General features: G+C 45.2%; 1 protein-coding gene across 3 annotated transcripts in view; it reads right to left on the reverse strand.

The window, feature by feature from the left end:
• MRPS5 (mitochondrial ribosomal protein S5) overlaps window positions 1-21,366 on the reverse strand; it is a 129,126-nt gene that overhangs the window by 97,254 nt on the left and 10,506 nt on the right. The gene's annotated exons all lie outside the window — the stretch shown is intronic.

Below are 21,366 nucleotides of genomic sequence, written 5' to 3' on the forward strand. Positions count from 1 at the left end.
AGGCCCAAAATGTGAAATGGATGCCAAGGCCATGATCGCATGTTCAGTATTTTACCTCAGTATTTACCGTATAAGCCACAGGAATAATAGAATAGAAACACGTCATCACTTTTGTATTTTTCACCCACTCCTGGTTTTGGATTACATATACCAAACATGTGAACGTGACCCAAGTAGTACGCTACTTTAAGAACGCTTTTATATAAATGACATCCATTTTTTTTTTTTTTTACAGACAGAAGCTGTCTGTATTCTGCTGAATCATCAGGAAGACTTATTTTTTCAAATACGGTACTTTCATAAAAAAAAAAAAAATTAGAGTCAACTCAGGATGAATTTCCCATGATGAGCTTTTGGCGAGTTTTTGATATTGCAGATTTTCTTCCCTTATTAACCCTTTTACCCACCACTTTTTTTTCACCTTCATGACCAGGACAAATTTTAGAATTCTGCCCAGTGTCGCTTTATGAGATAACTCTGGAATGCCTCAATGGTTCCCGGTGATTCAATGTTTTTTTTTTTTTTTTTGTGTGGCATATTGTACTTCATGCGTGTGGTAAAATTTCTTCGATAAGACACTCGTTTATTTGTAAAAATAATGGAAATTTGGCGAAAATTTAGGTGTAGTGACAATTTTGACTCCATGGGTGTTTTCCAGAAACAAGCAGCTATGGATTTTGCTGAGTAAATTGAACGAAAAAAAGTGGTTTGGTACAGTGTTAGCCAGTACAAAAAAAAAAAAAAAGATATAGAATGCTCTCAGTGGGAGAAACAATAAAAATCTTGTGGGTGTGATACCTTTTAATGGCTAACAAAATTTAGTGAATGATGTTACAAAGCAAGCTTACAAGACTGCTTACGTCTCTTCTTCAGGCGTATATCAGTTCCATAGATGTACGGTACATTCTGGTATCCTCCATTTACAAAAAAAAGTAGTTTGGTACCGTGTTAGCCAGTAGATAGTGTACTGGTCACCACAGCGACAGTTCTCAGTGGTGCCCAGCTCATGCTTCTGGAGACACGCACCTGTAAATTAGGAGAACCGTCATCGCTACAGAAATGCCAAACATGTGGACGCTAAATGTGGTTTAGACACACGCTAGTGCTCAGAAGGTGCGAGAAGCCATAACGTTTTTCCAGAGCCTTTGTGCTACCAGCAACGTGGAAGTCCCCTAAATTTCCATTTTCAGGTGATGGACATGAGTAGTAACTTTTTTTTTATGGATCAAGTTGAAGCTTTTATTGGGAACATTTTACATAATGTTTTGGGATCACATTTATCCTGCACTCTACGCTGAGCATTTACTTTTGTTTCCATCCAATTTCTCTGAGTGACATGATTTAGATGAAAACCCCTGAGGGATCCACTCACTATAATGAGGCAGAAGAGTGACATCTGGCCTCTGTTCAGCAGTCTCCTTTTCGTAACTGCACAAAACTATGATGGACCACGCTTTATGCTCGCCTAAAAAGACAGACTGCTGGATTATAGACCAGACTGTGTCCACAGTGCCTCCATCTGCCTTGCTATAGGGAATCTTCGCTCAGAGCAGGACAAATGTCAGCAGAGCCTTACTGCGATCTTTGGGAGGCAAAATGAACAAATCAACAGCAGGTGAAGAATTGGTTTTATTTTTTTTACGCTGTTCCTCATGCGATATAAATGAGTGAACGACGTTATTCTTTGGGTCGGGGCAATTACAGCAGTTGTTATTGGTACCATTTTCGGTCACATGACATTTTTTGATAGCTTTCTATTCTGATTTTTGGGAGACAGAATGAACAAAAAACAAGAATTCAGTAAAAGCCATTTTATAGAAAAAAATAATTATTTTTGCTTTCCTGTGATCACAGTTTTTATTTTCACAATTCATTTTACACAAAAAAAAAGAAAAAGTACTGAAAATAGTGCAAAAATAAATTCTAAATGGGATGAAATGGTAACCCACCTCCCTTCCTGTAGTTACGCCCATTTTTTTCTGATTCTACAGAGTTCATTGTATGGTAAAAAATGACCTGGCCACTTGATTATTCAGGCCGCTACATTTAGGAATATACAAAACTTGTATACTTTTTTATTATTATTTTAGTGATTTAATTAAAAAAAAAAAAAAGCAATTCTGGAATTTTGTTTAGTCTTTACAGCATTTAGGAGACACCGATACCAGATGTTTATTTTTTAACTAAAAAGTTAGGGAGCTTATTCTGTGATCCTTTGACTGCTTACTATGTATACTCCAATTTTGCACCATACAGGGAAAATCATGATCTCTTATGAATCAGTATCAAGATGGTAAGCATAGTAGCCTTCACATCAAGGGGTCTCCGCTGGGAGCCCATGAATGCGCACACAAGCAACCGCCCCATTTAAATCCGGTTGCCAGTGACTAACCATTTAGATGCTACTGTCAAACAGCAGCGATTGGGTCCAACTCTCGTCACCGGTGTCACCGCATGTGAAGCAGACAACCTCTGAGTCTCCTTCACACTTGCGGACCCCAGCAGGGATGTATAGGTAGGTTTACTTAGACAGTGGAGATCTCTTCCACCTGAGGACGCTGGTGTGATAATCCATACAAGGCTGGCTGTATAATCCTGATATTAAAGTACTACTCAACTAAAAAAGTGAGAACCCATGAGTCCAAGTGTATTGAATACCTGACCACCCTGCAGGACTGACAGCAGCAGCTTGTACTGAGAGGTATGATATCTCAGCAGCATGAAAACACTGAGGAGAAATCAAACAGGCCAGGAAAGGCAGAGATTGATTTTACACTTTCATAAAAGGCATTGTACAGATAATCTGACATGGATTTTCAAAGTAAATACACCACCCTCATCTGCTCAAAGAGATTTTTAATAATGCATGCAGTTTTCACTGTGAAATATGGTGACAGATCTGCTTTACTATACATTAGATTAGCCTACTTGTTACAAAAATAAAACCTAGGCACTTGCTTGTACTACAAGTAAAAAATGTAACGCTGTAAGTGTTAAGTCAGTGTTGAAAATCTGTGTTTTCTGCAAAAGTAGCGGATTTGATGCAGATCTGTAGCATCCAAGAGGTTACACTTTCAGGATCAGAGTGAACGCCTAGCAATTAAACACAACAGCCCCTGTTCAGAGAGATCCATCCTGCAGTTCTCTCACCTTTCAGCCCCTGTATGTAGCCTATCCTACAGTCACGTCCTTTCTGTGCCCCCTACATACAGCCAATTCTGCAGCACATCACTTCGGAGCCTCCTGTATACAGCTCATCCTTCAATATCCCTCTTTCTGTCCCCTTCATGTTCAGCCCATCCTGTAAGATCTTTCATCTCGGCCCTCTGTATTCAGTCCATCCTTGAGTATCCGTCTTCTTTCTGTCCCCTTTATGTCCAGTCCATCCTTCAGTATGTCCCTTCTTTCTGTCCCCTTTATGTCTAGCCCATCCTGGACGGTCTCCCCCTCAGCCCCCTGTATGAGAGAGTAACATCACTTTGTTCGATTGACCAAGACCCCTGAAACTAAAGGCCGGTTCCAATGGCAACTGGAGGATAATAGAGCTTGAAGTGGCATCCTTAGAAAGGTAATATGTGCAAAACAGGGCAGATTTAAAAGTAGGTTATACGCACAAATGAATGAATGTGCACATTACATTAGAAGACCATACTGTGATTTGGGGAATACCCCTTTAAGTTCATCAATTCCTTAACATACAAAATTCAAGCTTTTGTTTTATTTGCAAATCTGTTATTTTCTTAGGCTTTAATTAAGAGACTGGAACGAGAAGAAGAAGAAGAAGAAGAGCAGCAAATAAACAACTCGAGAAATGTAAGATTCACACAGAAGCCCAAGCGGCTCCAAAGACTAATACGATTTCCATAAATTGTAATTATTTCCATGTGTACAGAACGCGGAGAGTAACATCAGGCGTTATGATTAAAAGGTTCATCAAAATGTTTGGTTCCCTTATTCTACGTCTTCAAAGTGGTATGTTTAGATGTGGACCCATCACTGCGGAGATGCTGATGGTACAGGATCAAAAAGAATCCCAAAATCAAAGGCTGAAACTTGTCATGTCTGATATATTCAAGAACCAAAGCAAAAAAACAAACAAACATGGAAACGAAACACGCACAAATATATCTCTATGAGGGCGCCTCCGTAGTGGCCTCATTTTAATAGGTCTGTCATGGTGACAAAAATATTTGCCTTTCATTTGGCTCCAATCTACACTTCACATTGAAGAGGATATTTGGGGTTAAGAAGGGGGGCTTTTTCCCCAGAAACAGCGCCATCCTGGTCCGTGGGCTGAGACTGGTATGGCAACTTTTCTCCATTTGGGAGACATTTATCCAATCCTGAACAACATCCATATGGCTGGTTGCGCTTTTTTACGGAATCATATTTTTTTTTTTTATTCGGAACCCATAGAGTTTTGTCCTTGGGACACTATTGCCCTTAGAGAAATGAACAGCATGCAGGCAACAATAGCAGTTCCTGGCTAAACTTTTGCCCCATAGAAAGAAATTGGACTCATCATAATTTAAAAAAAAAAACCTCTGTAAAAATGGACGGCATTCGGATGACATCCATGTGCTGCCTGCTTTTTTTCATGGACCGATAGATTTGAATAGTCAAGTTTGATCAGTGACTCAGATGATAGACTGCACGGACACAACCTTTGTGTGTTTGTTTTTTGTGGGGGATCCAAGGGGTAACGTTCACCCTTGCGGAGAGCGACAGGTAAAGCCTGACATGCTGAGGTGAGGAGACTTACGCCGCCTAAAACTACAAATCTGCAGGCACTTTAAGCGACTACAGACTTGTGAATCCTTACATCGCGCACTGCATCCCGAGTACTCTCCTGTGTCAGTGTGGGTCATGTGACCACGAGTATGCGATGTGCGTACTCCCGGCCAGTAAGAGACAAGATGGCCAACGGGAGTTCGCACATCGCATGCTTGCAGTCACATGACCGCCGCTCCTGCCGCAGTGTGCGCATTGTCAGGATTCACAAGTCTGCAGTCACAGAGTGAAGGCAAATTTGTAGTTTTAACCCCTTAGTGACGAGGCCACATTTTCAAATCTGACATGTCACTTTATGTGGCAATAACTCTGGAATGTTACAGCATATCTCAATAATTTTGAGATTCTTTTGCTTTTCGTGACACGTTATAATGGTAAATTTAAGTCAATATATTTTGCGTTTAGTTACAATAGCTGAAATTTGTAAACAATTTCTAAAAATGAGTAATTTCCAAAATGTGAATGATTTTCCCTTTTATTCAGTCATACCACCCAAAAAAGTTAATAACCTTTACCTCATGTCTGCTTTACATCAGCACTATTTGTAAAAATGTTCTTTGAGGTCGTAAAGAGGTTAAAACTTCTAACAATATTAGACGTATCCATACGTCCTGGTTGGGAAGGAGTTCCCGTCCTTGGACATATGGATACGTCCTGGGGATTTTGCGCACACAGGAGCTGTACGCGCAATCGTTGCCGGGTGTAGTGCCGCACCGCTCCCAGCAGTTTAACCACCTAAAAGCTGCGATCAATATCGATCACAGCATTTAGAAGGGGGCTCCCCTCTGATTGGCGCTCTTGCATCGTCATCGCGAGGGCTCGATCGCGGCGGCCATTTTCCTGCAGCCGAGATGCGAACTCGGCTTCAGGAAAATGGCCGTCGAGATCGCCATCTGCGCACGTGCGGCATCCCGCGGCCATTTTCCTGAAGCCCCGGGAAGCCGAGAAGAACCAACTGCGCACGCGCGGCCTCACAAAGATGGCCGCGCCCACCGATAAACGACTGAATAGCGCAGATCGCGCTATTTTCCTTGAAGCTGCGCAGTGGATTCGCCACTTGGACATGCACACACCACTACGCCACCAACGGAGATCTGGGGGAGAAACAGCGCTGTCACCACGCCCATATGACCTGACCAGCGTGAGTGACAGCCCAAAACGGCGACTTTACAAAGGTATTTCGGCAGCATAGGTGGGGAATAAAGGCTCCAAAATACACTAATGTAAAGCACAGCTCTGCCCCTATTTAACGCTATTTTTAGCTCTTCTTGAAAAAACGGGGTGACAGGTTCCCTTTAAGTAAATAATGTGGAATATCTCCTGATAAAAGGAATCAAGTGAAACAGTTTTTTTGTATAGAGCACTCGTGTTAAATACAAAAGAGCAATTGATAAACAATTTAAAGCAAAAAACAATGAGAGGGAAAAAATAGAAAGCCTAAAGCTTGTTGTGACAATGGTCTTGGCACCCTTTGCATTACTTTCGTATGGAAACACATTTTGACTCGCCTGTGGTGAATCACAATTGAGAATCAGCTGTGATTAATTGACGGTGCCCATGTGACATGAATTAGCCAATGGATGATGACTTCAGTGTTTTAAAAAACCCCATGGTAGACCCTGCTCCTTTGTCACAATGATTAAGATAAAGGAGCTGTCTGAGGACATCAGAAATGCTATATTTTAGCAAACAAGAGTTCCAAAGGGTATAAGACAATCTCCAAAGACTTTGGTATTTCAGTTTCAACAGTGTATAATGTTATTAAGAAGTTTGCCAAGCATGTAACCGTCAAGAACCTCCCTGAACATGGGGGAAAGGAAAATTAACAAGAGATGTCTTCGAAAGTTGGTGTGCATGGTGGAAAAAACAGCACATCAAAAGTCCAAAGACCTGAAGGCCAACCTGGAACAGTCTGAGGTCATGGTTTCAACAAGTACCATACGCCGAACACCAAACCAAGCAGAGCTTTATGGGTGAAGGCCAAGGAAGGCACCATTGCTGAAAGAAAGACATAAAAGGAACAACCGATCTTTGGGAATTTCTTCTGGGAAAATGTTCTGTGGACAGATGAAACAAAAATAGAGCCTTTTAGCAATGCAAAAAAAAAAAAATTTGTTTACAGACACACAAAGAAGTTTATAGGGAAAAGAGCACCCTACTAACATTTAAGCATGGTGGAGGATCCAAAATGCTGTGGGGTTCCTTTGCTGAATCTTGTACTGGAGGCCTTGACCGTATCACAGGAATCGTAAAATCAGAGAATTTTTAGAGCGAAATGTCTTACCCAGTGAAAGAAAGCTTAGTTTGAGTTGAAGATCATGGATCCTCCAGCAAGACAATGACCCAAAGCACACATCCAAAAGTACACAAGAATGGTTGAAAAAAAAAAAAAAAAAGGCCAGCAATGAGTCCTGAACTCAATCCAATTTAAAGTTTTTGGTGTGAGCTGAAGTCTGCCATTGAGAAAAAGAATCCTGCGAACATTCAAGAGCTTGAACAAACTGCAATGGAAGAGTGGGAGAAAATACCAGCTGAGAAGTGCAAGAAGATTATAGATTGCTACAAGAAACATTTGGAGGTGGTCATCAGTGCCAAAGGGTGTGGAACCAAGTATTAATTAGGGGCGCCTTTATTACTGCGCACATGCTGTTTATTCTTTGAAATTGCAACATGTAAGTAGAAAGACAATGTTTTATAGTTGTATTACTTTGGACCACTTTTAATACAATAAGTACATGTGGGGGTTGCCTGGTTGCTAGGGACTCCCCACGTGTACTTATGCTGGCTAACAGATGTAAATCATTTAGCTGCGGCGATGAAAACAATCTCCGAGCACTAAAAAGTGCTCGGGGAATCTCGAGTAACGAGTATATTCGCTCATCACTATACATTACCATTTATTTCTGAAGATATTGTACAGTCTATGAAGAAAATGAAGGGGTGCCAATAATGGTGAGCAGGACTGTATATATTGTACCCATAAGTATTTTTATGTAAAAAATATAAATAAATAAAAAACAAACATTTGGTAACGCCACATGCGGACCAACCCGATCTATAAAAGTGTCACGCTAGTTAACCCCTTTAGTGAACACTGTAAAAAGTGATGCAAAAAAACATTGCTTTTTTCATCATACTGCTGAACAATAAGTTGAATAAAAAGCGATCAAAAAGACAAAACGTAAATATAATTGTATAGCTGAAAATGACATCGGCTAAAAAATATAAAAACAAAATTTATAGATCTCAGAATACAGCGATACAAAAATAATTGTACTGACCTGAAGAATAAAGCTGCCTGATCAATTTTACCACAGGCGGAGTCCTGAATTGCTGGTTTCTGTTGTGCCTCCCAAAAATCAGAATAGAGCGCGATCAAAAAATGTCATGTGCCCAAAAATGGCACCAATAGAAGGTGTGATGCAGTGACAAAAAGAGAAATCCAGCTCACCATAGTGATGATCCCTGGAGGCTCGGAGCATGGAAACGCTGTGTCAAGGCGTGAGAGAACCAGAAAATGAAAAGGAATTCCAGCTCAACGAGGCAGTGAAAAGTAAAAACTTGGTACTTTATTCACTTCATATAGGAAGCAGAGGATAAAACATCAGCACAATGAAGATAAAAAACACACTATCTACGCGTTTCAGGTGACAAGGCACCCTTAGTCATGATATCATAAACCGTATGGACTGTTTTGTGTTCAAAAATCGTGCCCGACTACGTCAATCCCGTGCCAAGCGAGTGTCCCCCAATACACTTAGTGAGAGCAATCTTACAAAGGCTATGTGCACACGGTGCGGATTTGCCTGCGGATCCGCTACAGTTTTCCATCAGGTTTACAGTACCATGTAAACATATGGAAAACCAAATCCGCTGTGCCCATAGTGCAGAAAACAACGCGCCGAAGCGCTGCGTTGTATTTTCTTTGTGCGGATTCCGCTGCGGATTATACCTGCTCCTCAATAAGAATCTGCAGGTGTAAAACCGCAGGTGAAATCCGCACAAAAAAAAACGCAGGAAATCCGCGGTAAATCCGAAGGTAAAACGCTATGTGTTTTACCTGCAGATTTTTCAAAAACTGTGCAGAAATATTCGCACACGAATCCGCAATGTGGGCACATAGCCTAAACGTCCGCACATGACTGTCAGCAGAAGAATGGAAAAACTATGGCCATCAGAACATGGCGATGCAAAAACTAGTTTGCAAAAAAAAAAAAAAATAATACAACTTTCAGTGTGACAGTGGCCAAACATAAAAAAAACATAAAATTTGGCATCGCTGTAATTGCACCTACGCAAAGAAAAAAGTCATCCAATCACTTATACTGCACCAGGAAAGGTGTAAAAATATATAAAACCAATTCTTCACCTGCCGTTGATTTGTTCATATTGCCTCTCAAATATCGTAGTAAGACTCAGTTCACATTTATCCTGCGCTGAGCGCTTACACAGGGGTTTACGTGTAAATCTCTGAAATACATAATTCAGACGGAACCCCTGGCAGAAGATTTCCTCTAATAAGGCCCACTGGACGCTGTCTGGCCTAAGACCCGGCGGTGTCAATCTTTTAAAGCGTGCATAAAAGCGTGGTCCGCCACAGTTTGGTGCACTGCTGAAAAGGAGACCGTGAACAGAGGCCAAATGGAGTCCAGAGTAACTCTGCTGCCTCATTATAGTGAATGGATCCCTCGAGGGTTTCTTCAGAATGAAGTCATTCGTAGATTTAAATGGAAACCTAGAAGCAAGTGCTCAGCATTGAGAGCAGCAGGATAAATGTGATCCCAAAGGTTATGTAAAATGTTCCCAATAAAAGCTTCACCTCAACAAAAAAAGCAAATCCCAGTCATCTGTTAACTGAGATATAGAGACTTCCACTTTACTGGGAGTACAAAGGCTCTGGTAAAGCACTATGGTTCCACAACAGAAATCCTGGGAAATCTGCGCTCCCAAATCCCACTCTCCCTTCTGACCCCCAGTGTGCCTAAACCACATTAACGCCCACATGTTTGGCATTTCTGTAGATATGACATCCCGCCTAATTTATGGGTCCAAGCCTCCAGAAGGACAAGCTGGGCATTACAACGTATGGACACTAGAACAGCAGATTTGTAGTTTTCCACTGCTGCTTGTTTCTGGAAAAGACCCCTGAAGTAAAATCATCACTACATCTGTAGATAACTGCTAACCGCTACCCAGTCCGAGTGTGCTCCATTAATAACCACCCTTTGTTTCCTATCCCTGAGCCAGCTCTCAACCCACTTACACATATTTTCCCCTATCCCCATTATTCTCATTTTATGTATCAACCTTTTGTGTTGGGGTATTGCCGTACTCAGGAGAAATTGCACAACAAATTTTGGGTGCCATTTTATCCTGTTACCCTTTTGGTTACCGTATATACTCGAGTATAAGCCGAGATTTTCAGCCCAAATTTTAGGGCTGAAAGTGCCCCCCTCGGCTTATACTCGAGTCACGGTAGCGGTGGGGTCGGCAGGTGACGGGCTGAGGGCGCTGGGGTATACTTACCTAGTCCCAGCGATCCTCGCGCTGTCCCTGCCGTCCCACGGGCTTCGGCGCTGCAGCTTCTTCCTCTCTTCAGCGGTCACGTGGGACCGCTCATTACAGAAATGAATAAGCGGCTCCACCTCCCATAGGGGCGGAGCCGCTTATTCATTTCTCTAATCAGCGGTGCCGGTGACCGCTGATAGAGAAAGAAGCTGCAGCGCCGAAGACAGGAGGGGACAGCGCGAGGATCGCCAGGACTAGGTGAGTATGTTATATTCACCTGTCCTCGTTCCAGCCGCCGGGCGCCGATCCATCTTCCCGGCCGGCGCCTCCATCTTCCCGGCGTCTGCGCTCTCTGACTGATCAGGCAGAGGGCGCGATGACGCATACAGTGTGCGCGGCGCCCTCTGCCTGATCAGTCAGAGCAGAGACGCCGGGAAGATGGAGGCGCCGGAACGAGACGCTGGGAGCTGCAATCAAGGGAGGTGAGTATGTGGTTTTTTTTTTTATTGCAGCAGTAGCAGCGGCAGCACAGATTAATGTGGAGCATCTATGGGGCACAGTGAACGGTGCAGAGCACCGTATAAGGCACAGCTAGGGGGCACAATGAACGGTGCAGAGCACCGTATAAGGCACAGCTAGGGGGCACAATGAACGGTGCAGAGCACTGTATAAGGCACAGCTAGGGGGCACAATGAACGGTGCAGAGCACCGTATAAGGCACAGCTATGGGGCACAATGAACGGTGCAGAGCACCGTATAAGGCACAGCTAGGGGGCACAATGAACGGTGCAGAGCACTGTATATGGCACATCTATGGGGCACAGTGAACGGTGCAGAGCACCGTATAAGGCACAGCTAGGGGGCACAATGAACGGTGCAGAGCACCGTATAAGGCACAGCTAGGGGGCACAATGAACGGTGCAGAGCACCGTATAAGGCACAGCTAGGGGGCACAATGAACGGTGCAGAGCACCGTATAAGGCACAGCTAGGGGGCACAATGAACGGTGCAGAGCACCGTATAAGGCACAGCTAGGGGGCACAATGAACGGTGCAGAGCACCGTATAAGGCACAGCTAGGGGGCACAATGAACGGTGCAGAGCACCGTATAAGGCACAGCTAGGGGGCACAATGAACGGTGCAGAGCACTGTATAAGGCACAGCTAGGGGGCACAATGAACGGTGCAGAGCACCGTATATGGCACAGCTAGGGGGCACAATGAACGGTGCAGAGCACTGTATATGGCACAGCTAGGGGGCACAATGAACGGTGCAGAGCACTGTATATGGCACAGCTATGGGGCACAGTGAACGGTGCAGAGCACTGTATATGGCACATCTATGGGGCACAGTGAACGGTGCAGAGCACTGTATATGGCACAGCTAGGGGGCACAGTGAACGGTGCAGAGCACTATATGGGGCACAGCTATGGGGAAATATGAATGGTGTAGAGCACTGTATGGCACAGCTATGGGGAAATAATGATCTATTTTTATTTTTGAAATTCACCGGTAGTTGCTGCATTTCCACCCTAGGCTTATACTCGAGTCAATAAGTTTTCCCAGTTTTTTGTGGCAAAATTAGGGGGGTCGGCTTATACTCGGGTCGGCTTATACTCGAGTATATACGGTATTTTCGGTCATGTAGATCCCTCAAAGTCATTTAAAATGTGATGTGGCCCCCTCAAAAAGTGCTTTTGTAAATTTTTTGTTGGAAAAATTAGAAATTGCTGGTCAATTTTTAACCCTTCTAACTTCTTAACAAAAGAAAAAATTCAAACGATGCAACTGTAAAGTCGAAATGGGAAACGTTATTTATTAATTATTTTGTGTGACATATCTCTAAGGTTTAAGGGCATAAAAATTTAAGTTTGAAAATTTCTCAATTCTCACCAAATTTCAGTAGTTTTTTTTCACAAAATAAACGCAAGTCATATAGAAGAACTGTTACCACTGTCATGAAGTACAATATGTCACAAGAACACAATCTCAGAATCACCAGGATCCATTGAAGCGCTCCAGAGTGATTACCTAACTTGTCCTGGTCAGGAAGGTAAAAAACAGACTGGGGGGGGGTGAAGGAAGGGGATAAATTGTAGAAGACATTTCTAATTTTCTTTTCAGGAATTTTACAAAACTCCCCCCCCCCCCTCTTTAAAAAGGGACATATTCGGTTTTGAAGTGACTTTTGGGGACCTAAATATTGGAAAAAAAAAACAAAAGTGATAGCATTTTAAAGTCAGCACCCCTTAACATATTGGAAACCGCTGGCGGGGAGTTTATTAACTCTTCAGGTGCTTCTCAGGATTTAATGCAAAGTGGCATAACAGGAAATAAAAATAGGGATTTTTGTATACTCACCGTAAAATCCTTTTCTCCGAGCCATTCATTGGGGGACACAGACCGTGGGTGTATGCTGCTGCCAATAGGAGGCTGACACTAAGTGATACAAAAAAAGTTAGCTCCTCCCCTGCAGTATACACCCTCCTGCTGGCTCTCAGCTAACCAGTTCGGTGCAAAAGCAGTAGGAGATCAATAACAATGTATGAGCGTATAGCATGTAATATTATAAAAAACAAGCATAAGCTAATAACAGGGTGGGAGCTGTGTCCCCCAATGAATGGCTCGGAGAAAAGGATTTTACGGTGAGTACACAAAAATCCCTATTTCTCCTTCGCCTCATTGGGGGACACAGACCGTGGGACGTCCCAAAGCAGTCCCTGGGTGGGGACAACAATAGATCAGGCCCTGTGTAACCGCTACTTACAAGTGCGCCACCGCGGCCTGCAGAGTCCGCCTGCCCAGACTCACATCTGTGGAAGTGTGGGAATTATAGTGCTTCAAGAATGCATGCGGACTGGACGAATCCACAAGCTTGCAGGCGTGCCTTGCCGACGCCTGGTGTCTAGAACCCTTGATAGACAGGGAGATAGGCTGACATCTAGAACGGAAGGACTCCTGGATGGTGAAAAGAATTCACCATGTTATCATGGTCGATGAAACGGCTAAACCCTTCCTGAAAATGTCAGGAAGCCTTCCTCTACCGTCAGGAAGCCCAAATAAAATGTCCAACCTTCAGAAGGACGCCGTCCTCAAGACGTACCTACTCAGAGCACTCACTTCGTCCAGAATATGGGGAATCTTATTCCATTTTGTGGACTGGAGCCAAAAGAGATGAGGGAAGAACTATGCCCTCATAACAGTGGTAATACAGTACCACCTTGGTAACAAGGGATGGAGATGGCCTGAGGACAACCTTGCCTCGAAGGTAATAAGGGAAAAAAGTCTGAAAGAGCAGAGAAGCTAGCTCTGAAGACTCGTCAGAGTGAGAATATCGCAGAGGAGACCGGGACGACTTTCCCCGATAGTAAAGTCTGCCCGGATAAAAAAAAAAGGAGCCTACTGTAAGGCTCCTAGGAATAATGAGGTCCCAATGATCTAACGGTATGCGATAGGGAAGAACTACGTGTGAAAACTCCCTGTGAGAAAGTCCCTACTTGCAGTTGTGATGCGATAAGGCGAGAAGATACTAGCTCCGCAAACAAAAAACGGACGTGGTCAGTGCGGATCTCTGAGGATCACTGGGGCCCCTTTCTGCTTCCGAAAGGCTTTCGGAAGCAGTGGAAGGGGAGTTATGAAAACTGGTACCACGGCAGAACCAGAGCATGGAGAGCGATGGCTCTTGGATCTCGAGGCCGAACCACGAACTCGAGTACATTGACCTTCAGTCTGGATGTCATCCCACCTACAACTGGAGAGCTCCAGTAAGGATAGATCTGATGGAAGACTTCGGGGTGAAGTTCCCACTGACTTGAAGCGGAGCCCTGATGGCTGAATTTGTTTGCCGTTCAGAGTTCTACTTCTGGGATATATACTGCCGAGATCACCGAATAATAGACTTCGGCCCATCAGAGAAAGTGAGGTACCTCGGTCATGGCGCCTGACCGTGGGTACCTGCTAGATGACTGACGTAAGGCACCGCCATGGCATTATCCAATTGAAATCGGATAGGGTGACCCGCCAGAAGGCAGTGGACCTGCTGTAAGACTACCGTTCGGATCTCCAGAACAATGATGGGGAGCAGAAGACTGGCATTGGTAGTTACTAATAACCATTGAACCGGGAGAAAGGCCCTGGATGAAGAAGGCGCTCAGAGACTATTGTCTGAAAGTCTGTTTGACTTGCTGAAAATGAGCGAAGCGAAGGAAACCGCTTCCATAGTCACCATTTTTCCTCAGAACTCTCTTAGCAAATCGAATGAAATGAGGGGGTGAGTAATCAAGTCTTCAGAACTCTCCTTGCACGAGCTCCCTGTTGAAGGGCCATGACCTTGTCTCGAGGAAGAATTACCATCCTTCTAGAAGTGTGCAGGATCATCCTCAAAAAGGATATCTGCTGGGCTGGAAATGAGGAGAACTTGTCTAAGTGTAGCTGCCAGCCCAGGAGAGAAGGTATCGCAAGAGGTATAGACGACTCAGCGTAGTCCTGGAAGGGCGGCTAGACAGACCAAACAGGGCAGGACGAGCACGCCTCTAGAGTGCAAGAGAAACATGACATCCGCCATGACCTGAGCGAACACTCTGGGTGCGGAAGCAAGGCCGAAGGACAAGGTTGTGACTTGAAAATGCTGTTGACGAATGGAAAGACGAAGGAATTTTTGCAGAGGGCAAGCAACCCGAATGTCGATGGATGCCGGATGCGGCCTACAAATCGGCCGAAGCCGGGGACTAAATTTTTGCAGCCATCCAGAGCGTTACCTCAGAGAGGTGGGCCACAGGAAAGTGGCTGAGGCTGCCTGTCAGCCTGTGGATATCCCTCTGAAGATGGATCCACTCACCGTTGATGCGCGTCCCGGCATGGAGCCGCCGCGGATGTGGGTTTCAGCGCTGTTCTGTGCAGCGTGGACGGTGCAGGGATAAACCTCAATCCATCATCCGTTTGTTAGGGAGGTGGAGAGGACCCGTCCGCCTCCTTGTGCCATCCGCTTTCACAGTGGTGGGACAGTGGGGGCTGCTCAGACGCCATAGAGAGGGGCCTCTGTACAGCCACGGAGTTCAGTCTGGGTGGACAGGGCCAGGTGTCCGGCATTAGGCCTGGCTCCAGGAGAGGATACATGGAGGCGACACTCTATGTGGTCGCCTGCTGCTGGTGTGGGGAGATCGGGACCATGAAAGGAACTGTCGCCCCTGAAGTGAGCTTAGGCATGGCTTCCCACGTCGCAGGAAAGGGTACGGGAGGTATACTCGCCGTGCTCGCCTGTTGATGGTTCGGGGGAGATCGGAACCTTGAAAGGAACCATCGCCCCCTTCACTCCGTTAATTAAAAAATAAAAATTTACAGAAAAGTAAACAATAAAATAAAAACGTTGGGGTCTGAAACAGACCCATGTGCCTCCTACAGACACTAAGCAAGAACTGGTTAGCTGAGAGCCAGCAGGAGGGTGTATACTGCAGGGGAGGAGCTGAGAGCCAGCAGGAGGGTGTATACTGCAGGGGAGGAGCTGAGAGCCCGCAGGAGGGTGTATACTGCAGGGGAGGAGCTGAGAGCCAGCAGGAGGGTGTATACTGCAGGGGAGGAGCTGAGAGCCAGCAGGAGGGTGTATACTGCAGGGGAGGAGCTGACTTTTTTTGTATCACTTAGTGTCAGCCTCCTATTGGCAGCAGCATACACCCACGGTCTGTGTCCCCCAATGAGGCGAAGGAGAAAATATTATTTTTACCCCCTAAAATGTTTCTAACTTCTGAAGAGGCCGCTATAGCCGGCAAACTCCAACGCCGTTATTTGGCCGTGAATTGCCATGGACCACACAATCCTAATCTCAGGATGCCGAAGGGGGAGCCCCCCATACTGAACCATCTAGATGCTATGGTCAGTGCCAATACCGACCGTGGCAGATACAGCAGGGTGTCAGCTATAGTGTACATGAGATTGCTATTCACTTACATCTCAGGTCAGTTTTAAGTTGGATTGGTGGTCGCTAAGGGGTTAAACCAGAAAATACCTTTAAGAAACGTCTCGGACATTGTAATATCAGTTTCTCAGTATACCCGTATTGTTGGCGCTGCTTCCCACTAGATTGTCACCCATGGCTTGGTGCCCGGCCGCTTTCCCAACTCATTCATACACTGTCTACCAAGTACTTGAAGCCCAGGAAAAAACCTGCCAGCCATTGTGGACCATTGATTTTGCCGTTATTGCTATAACCTAGGTGTATTAGTGGCAGTGGTATCCTGACGCATAATTCACATTCAGCAGAGTGTCATTTATTGGGTTACCGGTATACTACACATCACCCGTCCCTCGGCATTACAGCCAGCACTAATCTGATAACTCAGCCTTCATCCATAACCCCTGCCCCCGGCTCACAATGATAAATGACTGCATCCCTTTAAACCCAAAAGGAACTTCTTTTAACGTCCCGGTCGCCAGCTGCTGTCTCTTATTGTGCTTGTAAACTGCAAACTCAAACACTTTCTGCAGCCTCATAAATACAGAACGGGGATCTGCCACCTTTTTAGTAATGCTTCCAAGTACTTCTGCTGGAGTGGTGATTTCAAAGAGGCGTCCGGTTCACGAGGTCGGCGAGCGGTACATAAAGGGAGGTAGAACAAGCATTAATTAGGTGATCAAGGCTCTTTCACCAAGTATAGCAACTTCAGGCGCAAAGAAACAAAGATGAAAGCAAATTCAGACGTGTCCTCTAGATAGGACAACGATTCTAAGTGCACGAAAAACGTGACCGCTCATATAGATCACATAATGGTCGTCACAGCAAGTACAGTGCTCTGGGAAATCTGTGCTAATCTTCACTGCACAAATCCAATGACATTAGCCTGAATGCATCTCCAAGTCTGCCATTTAACCCTCTTTGAGAGCACAAACGATCAGACAATCACAGGTTCGGGTCCCCTAAAGGGAGTAAAACATGGAAAAGTATCTAAAAAAATAAATAAACACATGAAAAAAAAAAAATGATACATCAATATACAGCTCTGGCAAAAATTAAGGCTACTTTCACACTAGCGTTAACTGAAATCCGTCACAATGCGTCGTTTTGCAGAAAAAACGCATCCTGCAAAAGTGCTTGCAGGATGCGTTTTTTCCCCATAGACTTGTATTGACGACGCATTGCGACGGATTGCCACACGTCGCATCCGTCGTGTGACGGATGCGTCGTGCTTTGGCAGACCGTCGGCACAAAAAAACGCTACATGTAACTTTTTTGCTGCCGACGGACCGCTTTTTCCGACCGCGCATGCGCGGCCGGAACTCCTCCCCCACCTCCCCGCACCTCACACTGGGGCAGCGGATGCGATGAAAATCTGCATCCGCTGCACCCATTGTGCGGCGCTTACAACGCTAGCGTCGGTAACCTCAGCCCGACGCACTGCGACGGGCCGAGCCCGACGCTAGTGTGAAAGAAGCCTTAGAGACCACTGCAAAATGTTCAGTTTGTCTGATTTTTCTTTTTATAGGTATATTTTGAGTAAAATGTAAACTGTTCTTTTATTATATAAACTTCTGACAACATTGTCTCCGAATTTCCAAGCAATACATTTTGCACTTTTTTCCAAAAAGGAGAAATAGTCAAAATTAAAAACAAAAAACAATGCTTTCAAACCTCAAATAATGCAAAGAAAACAAGTTCATAATCATTTAGAAACAAAAATACTAATGTTTTAACTCAGGAAGAGTTCAGAAATCAATATTTGGTGGAATAACCATGATTTTTAATCGCAGCTTTCATGCGTCTTGGCAGGCTTTCCACCAGTCTTTCACACTGCTTCTGGCGCAAACATGTAAGCAGTTCTTCTTTGTTTGATGGCTTGTGACTATCCATCATCCTCTTGATTACATTCCAGAGGTTTTCAATGGGGTTCAGGTCTGGAGATTGGGCTGCCCATGACAGGGTTTTGATGTGGTGGTCTCTTAGTTTTTACCAGAGCTGTATAAACAAAGCACCACTCCAGCGCATTTGGTTTTTTCTATTGCAGCGCTGGAGTGGTGCTTCTAATGTAAATTCCCTGTCCCCATGTCTGATACTTACCAGCCGCCATCTTCGTCTGTTAACGGCACTGCTCCATCCAGTCATCTTCTGCAGGTTGTGCCCTGCCGGATCGGAAGACCTAACACAATGTAAATCTATGGGAGCCAGAACGAGGTTCTCATAGACTTAAGGTACCGTCACACTAGACGATATCGCTAGCGATCCGTGACGTTGCAGCGTCCTCGCTAGCGATATCGTCCAGTGTGACAGGCAGCAGCGATCAGGCCCCTGCTGTGCTGTCGCTGGTCGGGGAAGAAAGTCCAGAACTTTATTTGGTCGCTGGACTCCCCGCAGACATCGCTGAATCGGCGTGTGTGACACAGATTCAGCGATGTCTTCACTGGTAACCAGGGTAAACATCGGGTAACTAAGCGCAGGGCCGCGCTTAGTAACCCGATGTTTACCCTTGTTACCATCCTAAAAGTAAAAAAAACAAACACTACATACTTACCTACAGCCGTCTGTCCTCCAGCGCTGTGCTCTGCACTCCTCCTGTACTGGCTGTGAGCGTCGGTCAGCCGGAAAGCAGAGCGGTGACGTCACCGCTCTGCTTTCCGGCCGCTGTGCTCACACAGACAGTACAGGAGGAGTGCAGAGCACAGCGCTGGAGGACAGACGGCTGTAGGTAAGTATGTAGTGTTTGTTTTTTTTACTTTTAGGATGGTAACCAGGGTAAACATCAGGTTACTAAGCGTGGCCCTGCGCTTAGTTACCCGATGTTTACCCTGGTTACCGTCATCGTTGGTCGCTGGAGAGCGGTCTGTGTGACAGCTCTCCAGCGACCAAACAGCGACGCTGCAGCGATCCGGATCGTTGTCGGTATCGCTGCAGCGTCGCTAAGTGTGAAGGGGCCTTTACACTGAGAGCCTGTGGTCGTTACCTCAGACTTCTGGTCAGCCAGACATTGTGATCACAAGATGGTGGCACAGGACAGGAGGAGCGCCGGGAATAGCTGAAGAAGGCGGCTGGTAAGTATCAGACTGGGGTAAGGCAACTTATATTAGTCCAGCGCTATAAAAAAAAAAAAAATACTGTTTATCACTGTAATCATAATGTAGTCATACCGCAGGTCATTTTACCTCACTATTTACACCGTAAAATCAATTCCCAAAAAATAATGTCACAGTTGTGATCTTTATTTGCAATTTCACTGTGCATGGAATTTTTTTTCCCCCCGGAGCCATTTAAAAATACAACTCATCCTGCAAAAAACTAACCCACCCCCACATGGCTATGAGGACTAAAAAATAAAACAAAAGTTATGGCTCTTAGAAAATAGTGAAGAAAAAAAAACGAAGGAGCAAAAACAGGAATTGGCGATGTCAGGAAGGGGTTAAAGGAAGCCTATAGATATGCATCCCTCACATGCATGTACAGGGGCTTTCATGCTGATTAATTCTATACCTTGGTTGTAGAAATCCATTTTACAGTGTGAGAAATCCAGCACTGAAATTATATGAAAATAAGCACGAAGTGCTTTGGGGTGTGACATTGCACTTGTAGTTCTTCTGTCCTCCTTCCCTGATCTCTGCTCGCCTCCTGTTTGTGACTGGCAGATCACTCTTATTTCGGTGGCCTGCTCTCCTACTGAGGTCTCTCTCTAGCGCGGTCAATGCTAGGGGCGGTGCTGCCACGATAAGGCTGGGTTCACATTGCGTTAGTGGGTGTCCGCTGACGGAATCCGTTTCATAGCGGCACTAACGCTATGTAACGGATCTGTTAGCGCACCCATTGCCCGCAATTATGTAGCGCATCGCTAACGCATGCCATTATTGGCATGCGCTAGTGATGTGCCGTTATTTTGTGACGGACCCTCGAACGCTGCTTACAGCGTTTTTGAGTCCATTCCCGCTAGAGCAGATAGAGCATCTGCGCTGGCATAACGCGATCCCTTTTCGGCAATTGCGTTAACGCAGTCTGTTAGCGTATGCGCTAAACGGACTGCACTAACGCAATGTGAACCTAGCCTAAGGTCCTCATGATGTAGCTAGACCCAGTATGGGGAAGGGCTGCCTGTTTTAACACTAAAGGTACCTTCACACTAAACGACGCTGCAGCGATTCAGACAACGATCCGGATCGCTGCAGCGTCGCTGTTTGGTCGCTGGAGAGCTGTCACACAGACAGCTCTCCAGCGACCAACGATCCCGAGGTCCCCGGTAACCAGGGTAAACATCGGGTTACTAAGCGCAGGGCCGCGCTTAGTAACCCGATGTTTACCCTGGTTACCATCCTAAAAGTAAAAAAAACAAACGCTTCATACTTACCTTCCGGTGTCTGTCCCCCGGCGCTCTGCTTCTCTGTACTGGCTGTGACGTCACCGCTCTGCTTTCCGGCCGCTGTGCTCACAGTCAGTGCAGGAAAGCACAGCGCCGGAGGACAGACAGCGGAAGGTAAGTATGAAGTATTTGTTTTTTTTACTTTTAGGATGGTAACCAGGGTAAACATCGGGTTACTAAGCGCGGCCCTGCGCTTAGTAACCCGATGTTTACCCTGGTTACCAGCGAAGACATCGCTGAATCGGTGTCACACACGCCGATTCAGCGATGTCAGCGGGAGATCCAGCGACCAAATAAAGTTCTGGCCTTCTAGCCCCGACCAACGACATCACAGCAGGATTCTGAACGCAGCTGCCTGTCAAACTGAACGATATCGCTAGCCAGGACGCTGCAACGTCACGGATCGCTAGCGATATCGTTTAGTGTGAAGGTACATTAAGGCCAACGTGAAGATTACCGAATACGCAGATATTGGCGGAATTGTCCATTCATCTAATATGCATAAGCGTTGATCTGTTCACTATGGTGAAAATGGCCCAGAAACACGATCCATCAGGTCAGTACGATTATGGAGATGCAGAACATTTTTTTTTTTGTATTTTAGTTGTTTAAAAAAAAAAAAATCATGATTTTGTAGAAGAAAAAAACAAAAACAAAACAAAACAAAAAACGTTGTTTCTGTCACCATTGTCCAAGATCCGTAAAAGTTTAATTACAGACTAGATCGGCCACCAGTAAAATG

Source organism: Ranitomeya imitator, chromosome 5 (assembly GCF_032444005.1).
Source record: "Ranitomeya imitator isolate aRanImi1 chromosome 5, aRanImi1.pri, whole genome shotgun sequence".
NCBI classification, from domain to species: domain Eukaryota; kingdom Metazoa; phylum Chordata; class Amphibia; order Anura; family Dendrobatidae; genus Ranitomeya; species Ranitomeya imitator.